Genomic DNA, 27,232 nt, shown 5'->3' on the forward strand with positions numbered 1-27,232 from the left:
CCAATTGCTCCTGTTAATGGTCAAGGTCTATAGTCTACTAAGTGGAATGGGTGGTTTGAGTGAGTTGTTAACATAGGTTTAATATACTTCTCTAGAATATAGAGTTCTCAGAATTGAGAAAACATAGGCTTGAATTATTGCTACTGCTGATTCTAGAATTAATAGAAGTATTTGTCCAATAATTAGTAATGAGATTAAGTTTATTGCTATAGATGGTCCTGTGTTTCCTAATAAGGTTAATAATAAGTGTCCTGCAATTATATTTGCTGCTAACCGTACTGCTAATGTACCTGGTCGAATAACATTACTAATTATTTCAATTAGTACTATAAATGATATTAATGCAGGCGGTGTACCTTGTGGTACAAGGTGTGTAAATATATGATTAGTATGGTTAATTCATCCAAATAATATAAATCTTAGCCATATAGGTCAGGCAATTGCAAATGTTAATGCTAAATGTCTTGTTCTAGTAAAAATATAAGGGAATAATCCTATGAAATTGTTAAATAATATTATAATAAAAATTGAGATGAAAATGAATGTTGTTCCATTAAATGATTTTGGTCCAAGTAGTGTTTTAAATTCATTATGTAAGGTTAAATTTAGTTTATTTCAGATAATGTTAATTCGTGATGGTGTAAGTCAAAATAGTGATGGGATTAATAATAGTCCTAGAAATGTTCTAGTTCAATTTAATGATAAATTAAAGATGTTAGTTGATGGGTCAAATGTTGAGAATAGATTTGTTATCATTTTCAATTTAAGTTTTTTATTTCAATTGTTCCTTTTTCTGCTCTTTTAATAAGGTTAGGTTTAAATGAGAAGAAGTTTATTTGATTAAACAAGATTAATGTAGCTGAAAATATAATGAATAGTGAGAATCATATAAGAGGGGATATTTGAGGGATTTGGATATAATTTCCCCATCAGAAGTAGTCGTTAATTTACTATTATTTGGTTTAAGAGACCATTACTTACTTTCAGTCATCTGATGAATATCAAGGTGTACTAACTTTTTAGTTACTTTAGATTGACACTCTAATGTTATTTATTTTAACTAACTCCTTAAATTATCTTAGATAATCACTTAATAAATAAATTTACTGATGTTCTTTCAATTACAATTGGTATAAATCTGTGGTTTGCTCCACAGATTTCTGAGCATTGTCCAAAGAATAATCCAGGTCGATTTATTGTGAATGTTCCTTGATTTAACCGACCTGGCGTTGCATCAATTTTAACCCCTAATGCAGGAACTGCTCATGAGTGTAGAACATCTGATGCTCTTGTTAATACTCGTACTTCTGTATTTATTGGTAGGATTGTTCGGTTATCTACATCTAGCAGTCGAAATCCATCATTTTCTAGGTCTTGTTCTGGTGTTATATAAGTGTCAAATTCTACGTCTATGAAGTCTGAATATTCATATCTTCAATATCATTGTCGTCCAATGGTTTTAATTGTAATTATTGCATCTACTGAATCATCAAGTAAATATAATAGTCGTAATGATGGAAGGGCAATAAAAATTAATGTAATTGCTGGTAAAGCTGTTCAGATTGTTTCAATTAAATGTCCATGAAGTATATTACGGTTAGTATAGGCAATAAATAATATATAACTTAAGGCATAACCTACAATTACTGTAATTAATAATAATACGACCATAGTATGATCATGAAAGAATGATAATTGCTCCATTAATGGTGAAGCTCCATCTTTAAGAGATAAATTTGATCATGTTGCCATTAATAAATATTTTCTAATAAAAGGTCAAACCTTTATTTGTAGAGCTTAAATCTACTGCACTAATCTGCCATATTAGAATCTAGAGATTAATGGTAATTCTGAGTAACTATGTTCTGCAGGAGGGTTATTTTGTAGTCATTCTGTTGATCTTCTTATGTTAGCTCTAAATATAATTGCTCGGTTTGTAACCATTCTTTCTCATATAATTACAATGAATATAATGATTCCTACAATAGAAATTGTAGACCCAATTCTTGATACTAGGTTTCATGATGTATATGCGTCTGGGTAGTCTGAGTATCGTCGAGGTATTCCTGCTAATCCTAGGAAGTGTTGAGGAAAGAATGTTAAATTTACTCCAATGAATATAATTGTAAATTGGATTTTTAATCATATATTATTTATAGTTAATCCTGTAAATAGTGGATATCATTGAATGACACCTCCTATAATTGCAAATACTGCTCCTATAGATAATACATAATGAAAGTGGGCTACTACATAATATGTATCATGTAATACAATATCAAGTGATGAATTTGCTAATACTAATCCTGTTAATCCACCAATTGTAAATAGGAAAATAAATCCTAGAGCTCATAATAATGGTGGATTGAACTTGAATTTAGTTCCATATAATGTAGCTAATCATCTAAATACCTTAATTCCTGTAGGTACAGCAATAATTATTGTTGCTGATGTAAAATATGCTCGTGTGTCAACATCCATTCCTACTGTAAATATATGATGTGCTCATACAATAAATCCTATTAGTCCAATTGATAGTATAGCATAAATTATACCTAATGTTCCAAATGATTCAATTTTTCCTCTTTCTTGACATACAATATGTGAAATAATTCCGAACCCCGGTAGAATTAAAATATAAACTTCTGGGTGTCCAAAGAATCAAAATAGATGTTGATATAGAATTGGGTCACCTCCTCCTGCAGGGTCAAAGAATGATGTATTTAAATTTCGATCTGTTAATAATATAGTAATAGCTCCTGCTAAAACTGGAAGTGAAAGAAGGAGAAGTAATGCTGTAATAGCTACGGATCATACAAATAAAGGTGTTTGATCTAAAGTTATACTTTCTGATCGTATATTAATTGCTGTTGTAATGAAATTCACTGCACCAAGAATAGATGATACACCTGCTAAGTGTAGTGAAAAAATAGCTAGATCTACAGATGCACCCCCGTGTGCAATAGCTCCTGCTAGAGGAGGGTAAACTGTTCATCCTGTACCAGCACCATTATCTACTATAGAAGATGTAAGAAGAAGGGTTAGTGAAGGTGGTAGTAATCAAAAACTTATATTATTTATTCGTGGAAATGCTATATCTGGTGCACCAATTATTAGTGGAACAAGTCAATTACCAGATCCACCAATTATAATAGGTATTACTATAAAGAAAATTATTACGAATGCGTGAGCTGTAATAATAACATTATAAATCTGGTCATCCCCAATTAGAGATCCGGGTTGGCCAAGTTCAGCACGAATAAGTATTCTTATTGATGTTCCTACTATTCTTGCTCATGCTCCAAATATGAAGTATAAAGTACCAATGTCCTTATGGTTTGTTGAGAATAACCATTTTTGCGGTAAGATGGCTGATTTTTAGGTGGTAGACTGTAAATCTACTTATGAGATGTTTTGTCTCTTATCATATTTAGGTCTTATATTCAATTATGATTCTAGACTGCAATTCTAGAGGTGTAAAATTTTAATAAGGCCTAAAAGATTATTCTTTTAATTATAACTTTGAAGGTTATTAGTTTGATTAACTTAAGTCCTTAGTATAATGAAATTAAGGTTGATGATGAAATCAATCCTATTGTTGAAATTATTACTGTTATAGGAAGAATGATTCTTGATTTTTGGGACTTTATCTTTATAGATCACGAATTTTCTGTGTATGATATAATTAGAGCTGAGAATCTAATACGTATATAGTAGTAAAGTGTAATTGTAGTTAATACAACTATAATAGTTATAATAGTTGTTATATTGTTTTCTATTAATGATTGTATTACAATTCATTTTGGTAAGAATCCAAGGAATGGTGGTAGTCCACCTAAAGATAATAAAGATAAGAATATTATGAATTTAATTTCGGTTTTTATATTTCTGGCTGAATAAATTTGATTTATGAAAAATAAATTTATTTGCTTAAATAATAAAACTATAATTAATCTTAATAGTGAGTAAATAATGAAGTATAGTTCTCAGATGTTTTCTCTGACTGTTAACGATCTAATTATTCAACCTAGATGTCTGATTGATGAATATGCTAAAAGTTGTCGTAAGGATGTTTGATTTAAACCTCCTATTGCCCCAATAATAATTCTTAAGATAATAATTGTTCAAATAAAAGTTCTTAATTGAATACAATAGGATAAGACTATTATTGGGGCGATTTTTTGTCATGTTATTAATGTTAAACAATTATTTCATCTTGATGCTCCTATAACTTCTGGAAATCAGAAATGGAAAGGTGCAGCTCCAATCTTTAATAATAGTCTAGATCTAATTATTATTGATGGGATAAATTCTGTTTCCCATCCCATGGGATATTTTATTTGAATCAGCAAAATTGAAAATAATAATATTGTCGATGCTATTGCTTGGACAATAAAATATTTAATTGATGATTCGTTTATTATTATATTTTTATTTCTTGTTAGGAGCGGAATAAATGAAAGTAAGTTGATCTCAAGTCCTATTCAAACCCCAAATCAGGAATTTGATGAAATGGACAGGATCGTTCCTATCATTAATGTTGATAGGAAGAGAAGTTTTGTAGAGTTGTTGGTCATTAAAAAGGAGAGGATTGATACCTCTATAAATGGGGTATGAACCCATTAGCTTGTTAAGCTTACCTTTTTACATTAAGGTGTATGATGCATGTTAGTTTTTGATACTAAAGGAGGTAGTTTAATTCTATCTTATGTAATTTTAATGAAGGTAATTTTATTTACTTTATTTACCCTATCAAGGTAACCCTTTAATCAGGCACTTCATTTATTTAATATATAAATCGAAAGTTTTTTTTTGAAATTCTTTTATGTATTATTTTGTTTAATTAGGATTAATTTATCCTGCTCATTTTATTTTTTTATATATATATATAATAAATAAATTATATTAATATATTACATTTAATTGAAATTAAAAAATTATAACTTCATCTTACCATTATCAATTGATTATTCTAATACATTCATTTACCTAGGATTATAGCTACTTATGTTTTTAGCTTAAAATATGTTATTATAATATAATATATATAATAATATGTAATTTAATATTTAATATTATTATAATTGGATATAATAAATAAATTATTAATTTTAAATATAAAATATTATAATTAATATAAATAATTATATTAATTATAATAATTAATTATATAAATTATCTATAATTAGAGTATTTAACTAATATAAATATAAGTTAACTTAATATAAAAAAAGAATTTATATTAATAACATATTATATTAAATTACATAATTGTATAATATATATTTGTTATATTATTTAATCTTTCTTTAATTATTAGTTTAAAGAAAGATTAAATAAGAAAGAATATAATACATTTATTGCTATACATGTTCCATATTAATCTTTAATTATATATAATAGAGAAGTTGTTGTGGTCATACAGAGGAGCGTTTCTTTTTTTTTTTGTTAATGTTTGTGTTTTTTTCTTTTTTTTTCTTTAAGTATTTGAATCCTTTATTTTTTCCTGATTTAATAAATTTAAAAATTTCTTATTTTTTATTTTTAAAAGTTTTATTCTTGCTTGTTTATTCACTTTTTCTTTGTATCATATGTAAGTGTTGTTAGACTAAATGTTCTTTTTGCAGTAATTTGATTTAATTATTTAGTGATTTTGGATTTAGCAATTGATTTAGTATCGGCATAATTCGTGCCAGCAGCCGCGGTTATACGATTGATACAAGTGAATATTATTGGTTAAAACAGTTGTTTATATTATTAGGGTTGAAATATAAATATGTAAGGTGAAATGTTAAAATTTATTTGTGGCCCTTTTTATGAATCTGTGAAATTTAAATAATAAACTAGGATTAGATACCCTATTATTTTAAATGTTAATTATATTTACCTGGGTACTATTAGTGAAGGTCTTTAAACCCAAAGAATTTGGCGGTATCTCATTCCATTCAGAGGAACCTACCCCATGATTGATAATACACGATTTACTCTACTTAATTTATTTGTTTGTATATCTCCGTTATCAGAGAATCTTTTTAGAGTTATAATTCTCAAGATTTATAATTATAAAATATTTCAGGTCAAGGTGCAGCTTATAGTTAAGAGGAGGTGGGTTACAATAGATTTTTGTTTATAACGGATTTGATAGTGAAATACTGTTAATGAAGGTGGATTTGATAGTAATTTAATTTATTTAATTTAACTGATATTGGCTCTGAGATGTGTACACATCGCCCGTCGCTCTCATTATTGATTATTCTATTTTATTTTAAAGTAGCTTCAATTTAGATGAGATAAGTCGTAACATAGTAGATGTACTGGAAAGTGTATCTAGGAAGAGTTTCAAGATATAACTTATTAGTAAAGTGTTTCATTTACACTGAAAATATTTCTGTGCAAATCAGGATATCTTGATTATTTATTTTATTATATTTATTTTTTGTTTATTGAATTATTTAATATAAATAATTTTATTGTATTTTTGTCTTAGTATATTTTATAGAATTGATTTTTTAAATTATAGTTTATTGGTAATGTAAGTGTTTTATGAAATATTATTTTAAATTTTTTAAGTAGATTTTATTTATTGTACCTTTTGTATCAGGGTTTATCAAAATTTTAGTATTTATTTTACTTGTCTCGATTTGGGTTGATTTATAAATAATTTATAGTTAATGTATCATAATTATTATTAAATTATTTATAGAAATGAGATGTTAATCGTTTCCCAAGATATCTAGTTTCTTAAGAAAAAATTTAATTTTTTAAAGTTATTTGTTTTTATTTAATTTTTTAAGTAAAAATATTAACTTATTTATTCTTTAAGGGATAAGCTTTGAAGTTAATAACCTATAATTCATTTTATAGAAATATAATAGTAAGCTTTAAACCAGCTATCTTTAAGATTACGTTTAAGTTCATTATTTTTTATTTTGATTCTATAAATATTTTAGGTTTTTTATTAAGATTATTAATTTCATTTTAAAATTTTTGTAATAATGATAGAATTAGTATATTTATTTGTATAAAATTTTTACCTTGTGAACTTATTATAAGGAACTAGGCAAAATTGATTTCCGCCTGTTTATCAAAAACATGTCCTCTTGTTTATACTTTGAGGTCTGGCCTGCTCACTGAGCGTATTTTTAAAGAGCCGCGGTATTTTGACCGTGCAAAGGTAGCATAATCATTAGTCTCTTAATTAGTGGCTGGAATGAATGGCTTGACGAGAAATCAACTGTCTCTTAATAAATTTTTGAATTTAACTTTTGAGTCAAAAGGCTTAAATTCTTCTTTAGGACGAGAAGACCCTATAGAGCTTGACATTTTACTTTTATATAGTTTTTTGTTTGTCTTTCTATATTTATTGATGATGTTTTGTTGGGGTGACATGAAGAATAGATAAACTCTTCATTATTATATCATTTATTTATGTTTGTTATTTTGATCCATAATTTATGATTAAGATTAAGTTACCTTAGGGATAACAGCGTAATTGTTTTTGAGAGCTCATATCGACAAAGCAGATTGCGACCTCGATGTTGGATTAAGAAAAATTTTGGGTGCAGGAGCCCAATGATTAGGTCTGTTCGACCTTTAAATTCTTACATGATCTGAGTTCAGACCGGCGTGAGCCAGGTCGGTTTCTATCCTAAGATTATTCATCCATATTAGTACGAAAGGACCATATGGTTAAAATATTTTTTGTTATATTGATTAATATTAATTTATTTACTATTTTGACAGATTAATGTGTTGAATATAGAATTCATTTATGTAGATTTTTTCTACAAATAGTATTGATACTTTATGATTTATTTATATTTATTTTGAATTTTCTTTTATTGGTTATTTGTGTTTTAATTAGTGTTGCCTTTTTAACTTTATTAGAGCGTAAGGTTTTAGGTTATATTCAGATTCGAAAGGGTCCAAATAAGGTAGGTTTTGTTGGAATTCCTCAGCCATTTAGAGATGCTATTAAGTTAATTTGTAAGGAGCAGCCAATTCCTATTATATCTAATTATCTACTTTATTATTTTTCCCCTGTTTTTAATTTAATGATATCTTTAGCCGTTTGAGTAATTTTTCCTTATTTAACTTATATATGTTCTTTTTCTTATGGATTTTCATTTTTTTTATGTTGTACTAGATTAGGTGTTTATACTGTTATAATTGCTGGTTGATCTTCTAATTCAAATTATTCATTATTAGGTTCTCTTCGTTCTGTTGCTCAAACAATTTCTTATGAAGTTAGTTTAGCTTTAATTTTATTGTCTTTAATTATTTTAATTGGTAGTTTTAATATGTTTGATTTTATAAACTATCAGCTTTATTGTTGATTTATTATTATTTCTTTCCCTTTAGCTTTAGCTTGTTTTGCTTCTTGTTTAGCTGAAACTAATCGTACTCCTTTTGATTTTGCTGAAGGGGAATCTGAGTTAGTTTCAGGATTTAATATTGAGTATGGTGCGGGTGGTTTTACTTTAATTTTTTTAGCTGAATATACTAGAATTGTCTTCATGAGAATGTTATTGGCTTTAATTTTTTTAGGCGGTGATTTTTATTCTTTTATATTTTTTATTAAGCTTGCTATTATATCTTTTAGTTTTATTTGGGTTCGTGGAACATTACCACGGTTTCGTTATGATAAATTAATGTACTTAGCTTGAAAAAGTTTTTTACCTTTATCTTTGAATTTTTTATTTTCTTTGTTGGTTTAAAGATTTTATTTATCTCATTTGTTTAGTGAAATTTTTTGAGAAAAGTTAATAGAAGAGTTAAACTTCTAATTTTATGTTTTCAAAACATATGCTTTTCCTAAGCTAATTAACTTTATTCCTTAATTAATTTATCTCATGCGTTTGCGACATGGACATTAATTAAGAAATATGTAAAGTAGATAATTGTTAAGATTTGACCTGTTATAATATAAGGTTCTTCAACAGGTCGTTTACCAATTCACGTTAGTAAGCATACAACAACTACTATAATTCAGAATAAAATTTGATTAATAGGATAAAATTGAATGCCTTGGAATGGTGTTTTATTATAAAATGGTAAAATTATTAAGATTCTAATTGATAAAAATAATGCAATAACACCTCCTAACTTATTAGGGATAGATCGTAGAATTGCATATGCAAATAGGAAATATCACTCTGGTTGAATGTGAACTGGTGTTACTAATGGGTTGGCAGGTACAAAGTTATCTGGATCTCCTAATAGGTAAGGATTGATTAAACATAGTATAATTAATAATGATGTTATTATTACAAATGTAATAGAATCCTTAAAGGTAAAGTATGGATGGAATGGAATTTTTTCAATATCTCCATTTAATCCAAGAGGATTATTAGATCCTGTTTGGTGAAGAAAAAATAAATGAATTGCTGCTATTGCAGCAATAATAAATGCTAATACAAAATGGAATGTGAAGAATCGATTTAATGTTGCATTATCAACAGCGAATCCTCCTCATACTCATTGGACTAAATCTGTTCCTAAGTATGGGATTGCTGATAATAAATTAGTAATTACTGTTGCACCTCAAAAAGATATTTGGCCTCAGGGTAAGACATATCCTATAAATGCAGTTGCTATAACTAAAAATAAAATCACTGTACCAATTATTCAGGTATGTATATATATATAAGATCCGTAGTAAATTCCCCGTCCTACATGTAAGTAAATACAAATAAAAAATATAGATGCTCCATTTGCATGTAAGGTTCGGATAATTCAACCATTATTTACGTCTCGGCAGATGTGTACTACACTACTGAATGCTATTTCAACATTTGATGTATAGTGTATAGCTAAAAATAGTCCAGTTACGATTTGAATTACCAAACATAACCCTAATAGGGATCCAAAATTTCATCAAAATGAAATATTTGTTGGGGCAGGTAAGTCAATTAAAGAGTTATTAATAATTTTAATTAAAGGATGTCTTAATCATAAGGGTTTATTCATTAGTAATTATCTTATTTTACGAATAGGTCCCTGATTAATATTAGTGATTTTAACAACTGCTAGTAGTGCTAAAAATAAATAAATTATTATTATTATTGTAATAATGAATGTTGGTCTATTATATAATTTTTCTAAAGATATTGTTATTTCTTGATAATTGATTGAATTATCAATATTTATAGTTTCGGTGTTTTTGAAAAAGTCTATAAATATAGATATATCTAGAATAATTAATACTGATATGATAAATACTCACATTATTAATGTAATAATTATAGTAATTGATTTAGGCTGAAATATTTCGTTTGATGCAATTCTTGTAATGTAAATAAATAATACTAGTATACCACCAAGAAATGTTAAAAATAAAATATATGATAATCAATATCTTTCTATTATTGTTCCTGTTATTAATCCAACTAGGAAGGTTTGAAGGATAATAAAAAGCATTATTGATATTGGGTGTCTTAATTTAATAAAATTAATATTTATTACATTTGATAATGATATAATTATTATTTTGATCATTTCAGGGGTTAGTTTATTTAAAATATCTGTTTTGGGGACCGATGATGGAAGCTTTTCCACCTCTGAAGTTTTAAAAGTGGGGGCTGGACTTATTTCCGGTTTACAAGACCGGCGTTTTTTTTAAACTATTAAAACTAATGTTTATATTCTCTATTTTTACTTCTTTATTGATTTATTTTGCTGGTGTTTATGTTTTTTCTTCTAAACGTAAACATTTATTAATGGTTCTTTTGAGATTAGAATATATTGTTCTTTCTTTATTTATATTAGTTATTGTTTTTCTTATTGAGTTTGATTATGATTATTTTTTTAGTTTTTTCTGTTTGTGAGGGTGCTTTAGGTCTTTCTGTTTTAGTTTCAATAATTCGTTCTCAGGGTAATGATTTTTTTAATTCTTTTGGTTTATCTTTATGTTAAAGTATTTATTTATAACTATTTTTTTGATCCCTCTTTGTTTATTAAATAATTGTTGATGGTTGGTTCATTCTTTAATGTTTCTGTCGAGTTTTGTTTTTATAATTTGTGTTTATTCATATGCTGATTTGAATATAATTAGATATTATTTTGGTATTGATTATTTTTCTTTTAGTTTAATTTTACTTAGTTTTTGGATTTGTTCTTTAATAATCACTGCTAGAGGTTCAGTTTATTTAAGTTCATATCATTCTAATTTTTTTGTTTTTATGGTTTTGATTTTAATAATTATGCTTTATTGTTCATTTGCTAGTTTAAGTCTTCTTTCTTTTTATATTTTTTTTGAGGCTAGATTAGTTCCTACTTTACTTTTAATTTTGGGTTGGGGTTATCAACCTGAGCGTTTGCAGGCTGGTGTTTATTTAATTTTTTATACTTTGGTTGCTAGATTACTATTATTATTAGTTTTATTTAAGGTTTATGATTTTTCTAATACTTTATATTTTCCTTTATTAGTTGATTTTGGTTCTTATTATTTTATGTTTTATGTATTTATAATTTTGGCTTTTTTAGTTAAGATACCTATATTTTTGGTTCATTTATGACTTCCTAAGGCTCATTTAGAGGCCCCTATATTTTTGATTATCTTTAGGTTTATCTGGGGGTGTTATTGTAAGATTTATTTGTTTTCGTCAGGTTGATTTAAAGTCTTTAATTGCATATTCTTCTGTTGCTCATATAAGAATGGTTATTGGTGGATTGATGACTATGAATTGATGAGGTTGTGTAGGTTCTCTTTCTCTAATGGTTGGTCATGGTTTATGTTCTTCTGGTTTATTTTGTTTATCTAATATTATTTATGAATGTTTAGGTAGACGAAGATTATTAATTAACAAGGGTATAATTAATTTGATGCCAAGAATGGCTTTATGATGATTTCTTTTAAGATCATAAATATGGCTGCTCCTCCTTCTTTAAATTTGGTAGGTGAAATTAGATTATTAAATAGAATTATATCTTGATCTTCTATTAGATTCTTTGCTTTGATTTTTTTATCTTTTTTTAGAGCTGTTTATACTTTGTATATATATTCTTATTCTCAGCATGGGAATTATTATTCTGGTGTTTATACTTGTTCTCTTGGTTATTTTCGTGAATATCATCTTTTACTCTTACATTGATTGCCTTTAATTATTCTCTGTTTAAAGGGTGAATATTTCTTTGTTTAGTTTGCTTAAGTATTTTAATTAAAAATATTGTTTTGTGGAATCAATGGTATGAAGTTTTTCATCTTAGGCCGTGAATTTATTTTCTATTTGTTCTTTGAGTTTTTTTTCTCTGTTTATTTCGAGAACTATAATTTTTATTTTAGGTATTTATTATTTAATAATTGATTATAGAGTTTTTGTTGAGTGAGAGCTTTTCAATGTAAATGGTTCTATAGTTGTTATAACTTTAATTTTGGATTGAATATCTCTTATTTTTATATCTTTTGTTATATATATTTCTTCTTTGGTTATTTATTATAGAGAGGATTATATATCTGGCGAAAAGAATATAAACCGTTTTAATATTATTGTTTTAATATTTATTCTTTCTATAGGTTTTTAAATTATTAGTCCTAATTTAATTAGAATTTTATTAGGTTGAGATGGTTTTGCTTTAGTTTCTTATTGTATAGTTATTTATTATCAAAATGTAAAATCTTATAGTGCTGGTATATTAACTGCACTTTCTAATCGTATTGGTGATGTTGCTATTTCAATTTCTATTGCATGAATGTTAAATTTTGGTCGTTGAAATTATATTTATTATTATGATTTTATTTCTAATTCTTTTGAAATAAAGCTCATTACTATATTTATACAATTATGTAATTTGATATAATATGTTATATTTATATTAATTATAATATTTTATATTTAAAATTAATAATTTTATTTATTATATCCAATTATAATAATATTAAATATTAAATATTTTAAGCTAAAAACATAAGTAGCTATAATCCTAGGTAAATGAATGTATTAGAATAATCAATTGATAATGGTAAGATGAACTTATAATCTTTTAATTTCAATTAAATGTAATATATTAATATAAATTATTTATTATATATATATATAAAAAAAAAAATGAGCAGGATAAATTAATCCTAATTAAACAAAATAATACATAAAAGAATTTCAAAAAAAAACTTTCGATTTAAATATTAAATAAATGAAGTGCCTGATTAAAGGGTTACCTTGATAGGGTAAATAAAGTAAATAAAATTACCTTCATTAAAATTACATAAGATAGAATTAAACTACCTCCTTTAGTATCAAAAACTAACATGCATCATACACCTTAATGTAAAAAGGTAAGCTTAACAAGCTAATGGGTTCATACCCCATTTATAGAGGTATCAATCCTCTCCTTTTTAATGACCAACAACTCTACAAAACTTCTCTTCCTATCAACATTAATGATAGGAACGATCCTGTCCATTTCATCAAATTCCTGATTTGGGGTTTGAATAGGACTTGAGATCAACTTACTTTCATTTATTCCGCTCCTAACAAGAAATAAAAATATAATAATAAACGAATCATCAATTAAATATTTTATTGTCCAAGCAATAGCATCGACAACATTATTATTTTCAATTTTGCTGATTCAAATAAAATATCCCATGGGATGGGAAACAGAATTTATCCCATCAATAATAATTAGATCTAGACTATTATTAAAGATTGGAGCTGCACCTTTCCATTTCTGACTTCCAGAAGTTATAGGAGCATCAAGATGAAATAATTGTTTAACATTAATAACATGACAAAAAATCGCCCCAATAATAGTCTTATCCTATTGTATTCAATTAAGAACTTTTATTTGAACAATTATTATCTTAAGAATTATTATTGGGGCAATAGGAGGTTTAAATCAAACATCCTTACGACAACTTTTAGCATATTCATCAATCAGACATCTAGGTTGAATAATTAGATCGTTAACAGTCAGAGAAAACATCTGAGAACTATACTTCATTATTTACTCACTATTAAGATTAATTATAGTTTTATTATTTAAGCAAATAAATTTATTTTTCATAAATCAAATTTATTCAGCCAGAAATATAAAAACCGAAATTAAATTCATAATATTCTTATCTTTATTATCTTTAGGTGGACTACCACCATTCCTTGGATTCTTACCAAAATGAATTGTAATACAATCATTAATAGAAAACAATATAACAACTATTATAACTATTATAGTTGTATTAACTACAATTACACTCTACTACTATATATGTATTAGATTCTCAGCTCTAATTATATCATACACAGAAAATTCGTGATCTATAAAGATAAAGTCCCAAAAATCAAGAATCATTCTTCCTATAACAGTAATAATTTCAACAATAGGATTGAATTCAACATCAACCTTAATTTCATTATACTAAGGACTTAAGTTAATCAAACTAATAACCTTCAAAGTTATAATTAAAAGAATAATCTTTTAGGCCTTAGTAAAATTTTACACCTCTAGAATTGCAGTCTAGAATCATAATTGAATATAAGACCTAAATATGATAAGAGAGAAAACATCTCATAAGTAGATTTACAGTCTACCACCTAAAATTCAGCCATCTTACCGCAAAAATGATTATTCTCAACAAACCATAAGGACATTGGTACTTTATACTTCATATTTGGAGCATGAGCAGGAATAGTAGGAACATCAATAAGAATACTTATTCGTGCTGAACTTGGCCAACCCGGATCTCTAATTGGGGATGACCAGATTTATAATGTTATTATTACAGCTCACGCATTCGTAATAATTTTCTTTATAGTAATACCTATTATAATTGGTGGATCTGGTAATTGACTTGTTCCACTAATAATTGGTGCACCAGATATAGCATTTCCACGAATAAATAATATAAGTTTTTGATTACTACCACCTTCACTAACCCTTCTTCTTACATCTTCTATAGTAGATAATGGTGCTGGTACAGGATGAACAGTTTACCCTCCTCTAGCAGGAGCTATTGCACACGGGGGTGCATCTGTAGATCTAGCTATTTTTTCACTACACTTAGCAGGTGTATCATCTATTCTTGGTGCAGTGAATTTCATTACAACAGCAATTAATATACGATCAGAAAGTATAACTTTAGATCAAACACCTTTATTTGTATGATCCGTAGCTATTACAGCATTACTTCTCCTTCTTTCACTTCCAGTTTTAGCAGGAGCTATTACTATATTATTAACAGATCGAAATTTAAATACATCATTCTTTGACCCTGCAGGAGGAGGTGACCCAATTCTATATCAACATCTATTTTGATTCTTTGGACACCCAGAAGTTTATATTTTAATTCTACCGGGGTTCGGAATTATTTCACATATTGTATGTCAAGAAAGAGGAAAAATTGAATCATTTGGAACATTAGGTATAATTTATGCTATACTATCAATTGGACTAATAGGATTTATTGTATGAGCACATCATATATTTACAGTAGGAATGGATGTTGACACACGAGCATATTTTACATCAGCAACAATAATTATTGCTGTACCTACAGGAATTAAGGTATTTAGATGATTAGCTACATTATATGGAACTAAATTCAAGTTCAATCCACCATTATTATGAGCTCTAGGATTTATTTTCCTATTTACAATTGGTGGATTAACAGGATTAGTATTAGCAAATTCATCACTTGATATTGTATTACATGATACATATTATGTAGTAGCCCACTTTCATTATGTATTATCTATAGGAGCAGTATTTGCAATTATAGGAGGTGTCATTCAATGATATCCACTATTTACAGGATTAACTATAAATAATATATGATTAAAAATCCAATTTACAATTATATTCATTGGAGTAAATTTAACATTCTTTCCTCAACACTTCCTAGGATTAGCAGGAATACCTCGACGATACTCAGACTACCCAGACGCATATACATCATGAAACCTAGTATCAAGAATTGGGTCTACAATTTCTATTGTAGGAATCATTATATTCATTGTAATTATATGAGAAAGAATGGTTACAAACCGAGCAATTATATTTAGAGCTAACATAAGAAGATCAACAGAATGACTACAAAATAACCCTCCTGCAGAACATAGTTACTCAGAATTACCATTAATCTCTAGATTCTAATATGGCAGATTAGTGCAGTAGATTTAAGCTCTACAAATAAAGGTTTGACCTTTTATTAGAAAATATTTATTAAAGGCAACATGTACAAATTTATCTCTTAAAGATGGAGCTTCACCATTAATGGAGCAATTATCATTCTTTCATGATCATACTATGGTCGTATTATTATTAATTACAGTAATTGTAGGTTATGCCTTAAGTTATATATTATTTATTGCCTATACTAACCGTAATATACTTCATGGACATTTAATTGAAACAATCTGAACAGCTTTACCAGCAATTACATTAATTTTTATTGCCCTTCCATCATTACGACTATTATATTTACTTGATGATTCAGTAGATGCAATAATTACAATTAAAACCATTGGACGACAATGATATTGAAGATATGAATATTCAGACTTCATAGACGTAGAATTTGACACTTATATAACACCAGAACAAGACCTAGAAAATGATGGATTTCGACTGCTAGATGTAGATAACCGAACAATCCTACCAATAAATACAGAAGTACGAGTATTAACAAGAGCATCAGATGTTCTACACTCATGAGCAGTTCCTGTATTAGGGATTAAAATTGATGCAACGCCAGGTCGGTTAAATCAAGGAACATTCACAATAAATCGACCTGGATTATTCTTTGGACAATGCTCAGAAATCTGTGGAGCAAACCACAGATTTATACCAATTGTAATTGAAAGAACTTCAGTAAATTTATTTATTAAGTGATTATCTAAGATAATTTAAGGAGTTAGTTAAAATAAATAACATTAGAGTGTCAATCTAAAGTAACTAAAAAGTTAGTACACCTTGAAATTCATCAGATGACTGAAAGTAAGTAATGGTCTCTTAAACCAAATAATAGTAAATTAACGACTACTTCTGATGGGGAAATTATATCCAAATCCCTCAAATATCCCCTCTTATATGATTCTCACTATTCATTATATTTTCAGCTACATTAATCTTGTTTAATCAAATAAACTTCTTCTCATTTAAACCTAACCTTATTAAAAGAGCAGAAAAAGGAACAATTGAAATAAAAAACTTAAATTGAAAATGATAACAAATCTATTCTCAACATTTGACCCATCAACTAACATCTTTAATTAATCATTAAATTGAACTAGAACATTTCTAGGACTATTATTAATCCCATCACTATTTTGACTTACACCATCACGAATTAACATTATCTGAAATAAACTAAATTTAACCTTACATAATGAATTTAAAACACTACTTGGACCAAAATCATTTAATGGAACAACATTCATTTTCATCTCAATTTTTATTATAATATTATTTAACAATTTCATAGGATTATTCCCTTATATTTTTACTAGAACAAGACATTTAGCAGTAACATTTGCAATTGCCCTACCTATATGGCTAAGATTTATATTATTTGGATGAATTAACCATACTAATCATATATTTACACACCTTGTACCACAAGGTACACCGCCTGCATTAATATCATTTATAGTACTAATTGAAACAATTAGTAATGTTATTCGACCAGGTACATTAGCAGTACGGTTAGCAGCAAATATAATTGCAGGACACTTATTATTAACCTTATTAGGAAACACAGGACCATCTATAGCAATAAACTTAATCTCATTACTAATTATTGGACAAATACTTCTATTAATTCTAGAATCAGCAGTAGCAATAATTCAAGCCTATGTTTTCTCAATTCTAAGAACTCTATATTCTAGAGAAGTATATTAAACCTATGTTAACAACTCACTCAAACCACCCATTCCACTTAGTAGACTATAGACCTTGACCATTAACAGGAGCAATTGGAGCAATAGTCCTAGTATCAGGACTAGCAAACTGATTCCACCTATTTAATATTAACTTATTCATAATTGGATTTGGAATTACCCTACTAACCATCATTCAATGATGACGAGATGTAGTACGAGAAGGAACATATCAAGGATTACATACAGGATTTGTATCAATTGGATTACGATGAGGAATAATTTTATTTATTGCATCAGAGGTATTATTTTTCGTTTCTTTTTTTTGAGCATTCTTTAGAAGAAGATTAGCACCAACAATTGAACTAGGAATACTATGACCTCCAATAGGAATTCAACCCTTTAACCCTATACAAATTCCATTACTTAATACAGCCATTCTTTTAGCATCAGGAGTAACAGTAACATGAGCACATCATAGTTTAATGGAATCTAATCATAAGCACTACAAGGATTATTCTTCACAGTGTTATTAGGACTATACTTTACAATACTTCAAGCATATGAATATTGAGAAGCACCTTTTACCATTGCAGATGCAGTTTATGGATCAACATTCTTTGTTGCAACAGGATTCCATGGTTTACACGTAATTATTGGAACAATCTTTTTATCAACATGTCTACTTCGACACTCAATAAATCAATTCTCACCAAGACACCACTTTGGATTTGAAGCAGCAGCATGATACTGACACTTCGTAGACGTAGTATGATTATTCTTACATATCTCTATTTATTGATGAGGTAGATAATTGTTTTTCTAGTATAAATAGTACATTTGACTTCCAATCAGAAAGCTTGATATAAATCAAGAAAAACAATTCTAATTCTATCCACAAGAGTTTTCATTAGATTTATTATTCCAATAATTGTTATAATCCTGGCAACAACACTATCAAAAAAATTAATTAATGATCGAGAAAAAAGATCACCATTTGAATGTGGGTTTGATCCAAAAAGATCAGCACGAATACCATTCTCACTACGATTCTTCCTAATCGCAGTAATCTTTTTAATTTTTGATGTAGAAATTGCACTAATTCTACCAATTGTAATTATTTTTAAAACTTCAGACATTATAATCTGAACAGTATCAACAATATTTTTTTATTCTAGTTCTATTAGGCGGACTATACCATGAATGAAACCAAGGAGCATTACAATGAGCAGAATAAAGGGTTGTAGTTAAACATAACATTTGGGTTGCATTCAAAAAGTATTGATAATATCAATCAACCTTAAATAGAATAAGAAGCGAAATATTGCAGTCAGTTTCGACCTGGAAGATTGGTATGTACTACCCTTATTCTTATTAATTGAAGCCAAAAAGAGGCGTATTACTGTTAATAATATAATTGAACTATAATAGTTCCAATTAAGGAAATGTAAAGCCAATATGAAAGCTGCTAACTTTTTATATTAGCGGTTAAACTCCGTTAACATTTCTAAAATTTATATAGTTTAAATAAAACATTACATTTTCACTGTAAAAATAATATATCTATATTTATAAATACCTAAAAGTAAAAATACTTCCTTAACATCTTCAGTGTCACGCTCTAATTATAAGCTACTTAAGTAAACGAAAAACAATATTACCAAAATAAATATTCAAAAAATAAAAGTTAAAAGATAAATCTTGAAATTAGAATCATATCAACCTTGAATATAACTAATTAAATAAATAAATAATCTATATAAACCTTGACCACCAAGTAATTCACCTCAACCATAATCAAATGACTTAGATGAATAATAACCTATTTTTAAAGGAATATATCTAATAAACTTAGTTGAAAGAAAAGGTATAAATCATATAGAACCAGCAAATCTAACAAAAGAAAGTATACTTAAAGAAAATAAATTATGAGAAAAATCAAAATTAGAAATAAGATAACCTAAATAAGCACCTAAAATAACAACTGTAATAGTTAAAAACTTTAAATAATAAGGTAAGGCAATCACATGAGGAATAGGAAAAATTAATCAAGATAAAAGACTACCACCAAAAACAGCAACAAACAATAGACCAACTATTCCAAATGAAATATAATAACCCTTTTCATCAAAAGAAAATCTAGAATAAAAATTATTATCACCAGATATTGAATAATAAAACAAACGAAAAGAATAAGAAGCAGTTAAACCAGTAGAAAAAAAAATAAAGAAAAAAAATTAAACAATTAATTCATCTTAAACAAACCATCTCAAGAATTAAATCCTTTGAATAAAATCCCGCTAAAAAAGGTATTCCACACAAAGATAAACTAGAAACATTAAAACAAACTGAAGTTAAAGGTATGAAATTAACAATTGATCCTATAAAACGAATATCCTGAGAATCCTTCAAATTATGAATTATTGAACCTGCACATATAAATAATAATGCCTTAAATAAAGCATGAGCCAATAAATGAAAAAATGCAAGCTTTGGATAACCCATAGCCAAAATTCTTATTATTAAACCAAGTTGTCTTAAAGTAGAAAGAGAAATAATCTTCTTCAAATCAAATTCAAAATTAGCGCCCAATCCAGCCATAAATATAGTTATACAACCAATTAAAAGTAAAAATCAACCACAATTATAAGTATCTAATATTGGTCTAAAACGAATTAATAAATAAACACCAGCAGTAACAAGAGTAGAAGAATGAACTAAAGCAGAAACAGGAGTAGGAGCTGCTATAGCAGCAGGAAGTCATGAAGAGAAAGGAATCTGAGCTCTCTTAGTTATAGCTGCTAAAACAATTAATATAGTAATGAGCTTTATTTCAAAAGAATTAGAAATAAAATCATAATAATAAATATAATTTCAACCACCAAAATTTAACATTCATGCAATAGAAATTAAAATAGCAACATCACCAATACGATTAGAAAGTGCAGTTAATATACCAGCACTATAAGATTTTACATTTTGATAATAAATAACTAAACAATAAGAAACTAAACCTAAACCATCTCAACCTAATAAAATTCTAATTAAATTAGGACTAATAATTAAAAAACCTATAGAAAGAATAAATATTAAAACAATAATAATAAAACGATTTATATTCTTTTCACCAGATATATAATCCTCTCTATAATAAATAACCAAAGAAGAAATATATATAACAAAAGATATAAAAATAAGAGATATTCAATCCAAAATTAAAGTTATAACAACTATAGAACCATTTAAATTGAAAAGCTCTCACTCAACAAAAACTCTATAATCAATTATTAAATAATAAATACCTAAAATAAAAATTATAGTTCTCGAAATAAACAAAGAAAAAAAACTCAAAGAACAAATAGAAAATAAATTCACGGCCTAAGATGAAAAACTTCATATCATTGATTCCACAAAACAATATTTTTAATTAAAATACTTAAGCAAACTAAACAAAGAAATATTCACCCTTTAAACAGAGAATATTTAAAGGCAATCAATGTAAGAGTAAAAGATGATATTCACGAAAATAACCAAGAGAACAAGTATAAACACCAGAATAATAATTCCCATGCTGAGAATAAGAATATATATACAAAGTATAAACAGCTCTAAAAAAAGATAAAAAAATCAAAGCAAAGAATCTAAAAGAAGATCAAGATATAATTCTATTTAATAATCTAATTTCACCTACCAAATTTAAAGAAGGAGGAGCAGCCATATTTGATGATCTTAAAAGAAATCATCATAAAGCCATTCTTGGCATCAAATTAATTATACCCTTGTTAATTAATAATCTTCATCTACCTAAACGTTCATAAATAATATTAGATAAACAAAATAAACCAGAAGAACATAAACCATGACCAACCATTAGAGAAAGAGAACCTACACAACCTCATCAATTCATAGTCATCAATCCATCAATAACCATTCTTATATGAGCAACAGAAGAATATGCAATTAAAGACTTTAAATCAACCTGACGAAAACAAATAAATCTTACAATAACACCCCCAGATAAACCTAAAGATAATCAAAAATAATTAAACTTTAAACCCAAATAAGAAATAACCTTTATAACACGAAAAATACCATAACCACCTAACTTTAATAAAACACCAGCAAGAAACATTCTACCTGAAATAGGGGCCTCTACATGAGCCTTAGGAAGTCATAAATGAACCAAAAATATAGGTATCTTAACTAAGAAAGCCAAAATTATAAATACATAAAACATAAAATAATAAGAACCAAAATCAACTAATAAAGGAAAATATAAAGTATTAGAAAAATCATAAACCTTAAATAAAGCTAATAATAAAGGTAATCTAGCAACCAAAGTATAAAAAATTAAATAAACACCAGCCTGCAAACGCTCAGGTTGATAACCCCAACCCAAAATTAAAAGTAAAGTAGGAACTAATCTAGCCTCAAAAAAAATATAAAAAGAAAGAAGACTTAATCTAGCAAATGAACAATAAAGCATAATTATTAAAATCAAAACCATAAAAACAAAAAAATTAGAATGATATGAACTTAAATAAACTGAACCTCTAGCAGTGATTATTACAGAACAAATCCAAAAACTAAGTAAAATTAAACTAAAAGAAAAATAATCAATACCAAAATAATATCTAATTATATTCAAATCAGCATATGAATAAACACAAATTATAAAAACAAAACTCGACAGAAACATTAAAGAATGAACCAACCATCAACAATTATTTAATAAACAAAGAGGGATCAAAAAAATAGTTATAAATAAATACTTTAACATAAAGATAAACCAAAAGAATTAAAAAAATCATTACCCTGAGAACGAATTATTGAAACTAAAACAGAAAGACCTAAAGCACCCTCACAAACAGAAAAAACTAAAAAAATAATCATAATCAAACTCAATAAGAAAAACAATAACTAATATAAATAAAGAAAGAACAATATATTCTAATCTCAAAAGAACCATTAATAAATGTTTACGTTTAGAAGAAAAAACATAAACACCAGCAAAATAAATCAATAAAGAAGTAAAAATAGAGAATATAAACATTAGTTTTAATAGTTTAAAAAAAACGCCGGTCTTGTAAACCGGAAATAAGTCCAGCCCCCACTTTTAAAACTACAGAGGTGGAAAAGCTTCCATCATCGGTCCCCAAAACCGATATTTTAAATAAACTAACCCCTGAAATGATCAAAATAATAATTATATCATTATCAAATGTAATAAATATTAATTTTATTAAATTAAGACACCCAATATCAATAATGCGTTTTATTATCCTTCAAACCTTCCTAGTTGGATTAATAACAGGAACAATAATAGAAAGATATTGATTATCATATATTTTATTTCTTGGTGGTATACTAGTATTATTTATTTACATTACAAGAATTGCATCAAACGAAATATTTCAGCCTAAATCAATTACTATAATTATTACATTAATAATGTGAGTATTTATCATATCAGTATTAATTATTCTAGATATATCTATATTTATAGACTTTTTCAAAAACACCGAAACTATAAATATTGATAATTCAATCAATTATCAAGAAATAACAATATCTTTAGAAAAATTATATAATAGACCAACATTCATTATTACAATAATAATAATAATTTATTTATTTTTAGCACTACTAGCAGTTGTTAAAATCACTAATATTAATCAGGGACCTATTCGTAAAATAAGATAATTACTAATGAATAAACCCTTATGATTAAGACATCCTTTAATTAAAATTATTAAAAACCTTTAATTGACTTACCTGCCCCAACAAATATTTCATTTTGATGAAATTTTGGATCCCTATTAGGGTTATGTTTGGTAATTCAAATCGTAACTGGACTATTTTTAGCTATACACTACACATCAAATGTTGAAATAGCATTCAGTAGTGTAGTACACATCTGCCAAGACGTAAATAATGGTTGAATTATCCGAACCTTACATGCAAATGGAGCATCTATATTTTTTATTTGTATTTACTTACATGTAGGACGGGGAATTTACTACGGATCTTATATATATATACATACCTGAATAATTGGTACAGTGATTTTATTTTTAGTTATAGCAACTGCATTTATAGGATATGTCTTACCCTGAGGCCAAATATCTTTTTGAGGTGCAACAGTAATTACTAATTTATTATCAGCAATCCCATACTTACGAACAGATTTAATCCAATGAGTATGAGGAGGATTCGCTGTTGATAATGCAACATTAAATCGATTCTTCACATTCCATTTTGTATTACCATTTATTATTGCTGCAATAGAAGCAATTCATTTATTTTTTCTTCACCAAACAGGATCTAATAATCCTCTTGGATTAAATGGAGATATTGAAAAAATTCCATTCCATCCATACTTTACCTTTAAGGATTCTATTACATTTGTAATAATAACATCATTATTAATTATACTATGTTTAATCAATCCTTACCTATTAGGAGATCCAGATAACTTTGTACCTGCCAACCCATTAGTAACACCAGTTCACATTCAACCAGAGTGATATTTCCTATTTGCATATGCAATTCTACGATCTATCCCTAATAAGTTAGGAGGTGTTATTGCATTATTTTTATCAATTAGAATCTTAATAATTTTACCATTTTATAATAAAACACCATTCCAAGGCATTCAATTTTATCCTATTAATCAAATTTTATTCTGAATTATAGTAGTTGTTGTATGCTTACTAACGTGAATTGGTAAACGACCTGTTGAAGAACCTTATATTATAACAGGTCAAATCTTAACAATTATCTACTTTACATATTTCTTAATTAATGTCCATGTCGGAAACGCATGAGATAAATTAATTAAGGAATAAAGTTAATTAGCTTAGGAAAAGCATATGTTTTGAAAACATAAAATTAGAAGTTTAACTCTTCTATTAACTTTTCTCAAAAAATTTCACTAAACAAATGAGATAAATAAAATCTTTAAACCAACAAAGAAAATAAAAAAATTCAAAGATAAAGGTAAAAAACTTTTTCAAGCTAAGTACATTAATTTATCATAACGAAACCGTGGTAATGTTACACGAACCCAAATAAAACCAAAAGATATAATAGCAAGCTTAATAAAAAATATAAAAGAATAAAAATCACCGCCTAAAAAAATTAAAGCCAATAACATTCTCATGAAGACAATTCTAGTATATTCAGCTAAAAAAATTAAAGTAAAACCACCCGCACCTTACTCAATATTAAATCCTGAAACTAACTCAGATTCCCCTTCAGCAAAATCAAAAGGAGTACGATTAGTTTCAGCTAAACAAGAAGCAAAACAAGCTAAAGCTAAAGGGAAATAAATAATAATAAATCAACAATAAAGCTGATAGTTTATAAAATCAAACATATTAAAACTACCAATTAAAATAATTAAAGACAATAAAATTAAAGCTAAACTAACTTCATAAGAAATTGTTTGAGCAACAGAACGAAGAGAACCTAATAATGAATAATTTGAATTAGAAGATCAACCAGCAATTATAACAGTATAAACACCTAATCTAGTACAACATAAAAAAAATGAAAATCCATAAGAAAAAGAACATATATAAGTTAAATAAGGAAAAATTACTCAAACGGCTAAAGATATCATTAAATTAAAAACAGGGGAAAAATAATAAAGTAGATAATTAGATATAATAGGAATTGGCTGCTCCTTACAAATTAACTTAATAGCATCTCTAAATGGCTGAGGAATTCCAACAAAACCTACCTTATTTGGACCCTTTCGAATCTGAATATAACCTAAAACCTTATGCTCTAATAAAGTTGAAAAGGCAACACTAATTAAAACACAAATAACCAATAAAAGAAAATTCAAAATAAATATAAATAAATCATAAAGTATCAATACTATTTGTAGAAAAAATCTACATAAATGAATTCTAAATTCAACACATTAATCTGTCAAAATAGTAAATAAATTAATATTAATCAATATAACAAAAAATATTTTAACCATATGGTCCTTTCGTACTAATATGGATTAATAATCTTAGGATAAAAACCGACCTGGCTCACGCCGGTCTGAACTCAGATCATGTAAGAATTTAAAGGTCGAACAGACCTAATCTTTGGGCTCCTGCACCCAAAATTTTTCTTAATCCAACATCGAGGTCGCAATCTGCTTTGTCGATATGAGCTCTCAAAAACAATTACGCTGTTATCCCTAAGGTAACTTAATCTTATGATCATAAATTATGGATCAAAATAACAAACATAAATAAATGATATAATAATGAAGAGTTTATCTATTCTTCATGTCACCCCAACAAAACATCATCATTAAATATAGAAAGACAAACAAAAAACTATATAAAAGTAAAATGTCAAGCTCTATAGGGTCTTCTCGTCCTAAAGAAGATTTTAAGCCTTTTGACTCAAAAGTTAAATTCAAAAATTTATTAAGAGACAGTTGATTTCTCGTCAAGCCATTCATTCCAGCCACTAATTAAGAGACTAATGATTATGCTACCTTTGCACAGTCAAAATACCGCGGCTCTTTAAAAATACGCTCAGTGAGCAGGCCAGACCTCAAAGTATAAACAAGAGGACATGTTTTTGATAAACAGGCGGAAATCAATTTTGCCTAGTTCCTTATAATAAGTTCACAAGGTAAAAATTTTATACAAATAAATATACTAATTCTATCATTATTACAAAAATTTTAAAATTAAATTAATAATCTTAATAAAAAACCTAAAATATTTATAAAATCAAAATAAAAAATAATGAACTAAAACGTAATCTTAAAGATAGCTGGTTTAAAGCTTACTATTATATTTCTATAAAATAAATTATAGGTTATTAACTTCAAAGCTTATCCCTTAAAGAATAAATAAGTTAATATTTTTACTTAAAAAATTAAATAAAAACAAATAACTTTAAAAAATTAAATTTTTTCTTAAGAAACTAGATATCTTGGGAAACGATTAACATCTCATTTCTATAAATAATTTAATAATAATTATGATACATTAACTATAACTATCTTCCTAGATACACTTTCCAGTACATCTACTATGTTACGACTTATCTCATCTAAATTGAAGCTACTTTAAAATAAAATAGAATAATCAATAATGAGAGCGACGGGCGATGTGTACACATCTCAGAGCCAATATCAGTTAAATTAAATAAATTAAATTACTATCAAATCCACCTTCATTAACAGTATTTCACTATCAAATCCGTTATAAACAAAAATCTATTGTAACCCACCTCCTCTTAACTATAAGCTGCACCTTGACCTGAAATATTTTATAATTATAAATCTTGAGAATTATAACTCTAAAAAGATTCTCTGATAACGGAGATATACAAACAAATAAATTAAGTAGAGTAAATCGTGTATTATCAATCATGGGGTAGGTTCCTCTGAATGGAAT

The 27,232-nt window shown here is 26.9% G+C and overlaps 3 long non-coding RNA genes across 3 annotated transcripts in view; 1 reads left to right on the plus strand and 2 right to left on the minus strand.

Moving 5' to 3' along the window:
- Positions 1-1,068: 1,068 nt before the first annotated feature.
- LOC126356064 (uncharacterized) lies at positions 1,069-16,837 on the minus strand. Its single transcript, XR_007565573.1, has 2 exons — positions 16,727-16,837; positions 1,069-1,223 (listed from the first exon to the last, which is right to left on the minus strand). It is a non-coding gene; the product is annotated as an uncharacterized LOC126356064 (long non-coding RNA).
- An 8,923-nt stretch (positions 16,838-25,760) lies between these two features.
- The window catches only part of LOC126356062 (uncharacterized), a 31,462-nt gene continuing 29,990 nt past the window's right edge, over positions 25,761-27,232 (minus strand). Inside the window, exon 3 of the long non-coding RNA XR_007565571.1 lies at positions 25,761-26,319. This is a non-coding gene — a long non-coding RNA (uncharacterized LOC126356062). The remainder of the gene's footprint in view (positions 26,320-27,232) is intronic.
- LOC126356063 (uncharacterized) overlaps positions 25,825-27,232 on the plus strand; it is a 31,300-nt gene continuing 29,892 nt past the window's right edge. Inside the window, exon 1 of the long non-coding RNA XR_007565572.1 lies at positions 25,825-25,900. This is a non-coding gene — a long non-coding RNA (uncharacterized LOC126356063). The remainder of the gene's footprint in view (positions 25,901-27,232) is intronic.

This window comes from Schistocerca gregaria, chromosome 3 (assembly GCF_023897955.1).
Source record: "Schistocerca gregaria isolate iqSchGreg1 chromosome 3, iqSchGreg1.2, whole genome shotgun sequence".
NCBI classification, from domain to species: Eukaryota; Metazoa; Arthropoda; class Insecta; order Orthoptera; family Acrididae; genus Schistocerca; species Schistocerca gregaria.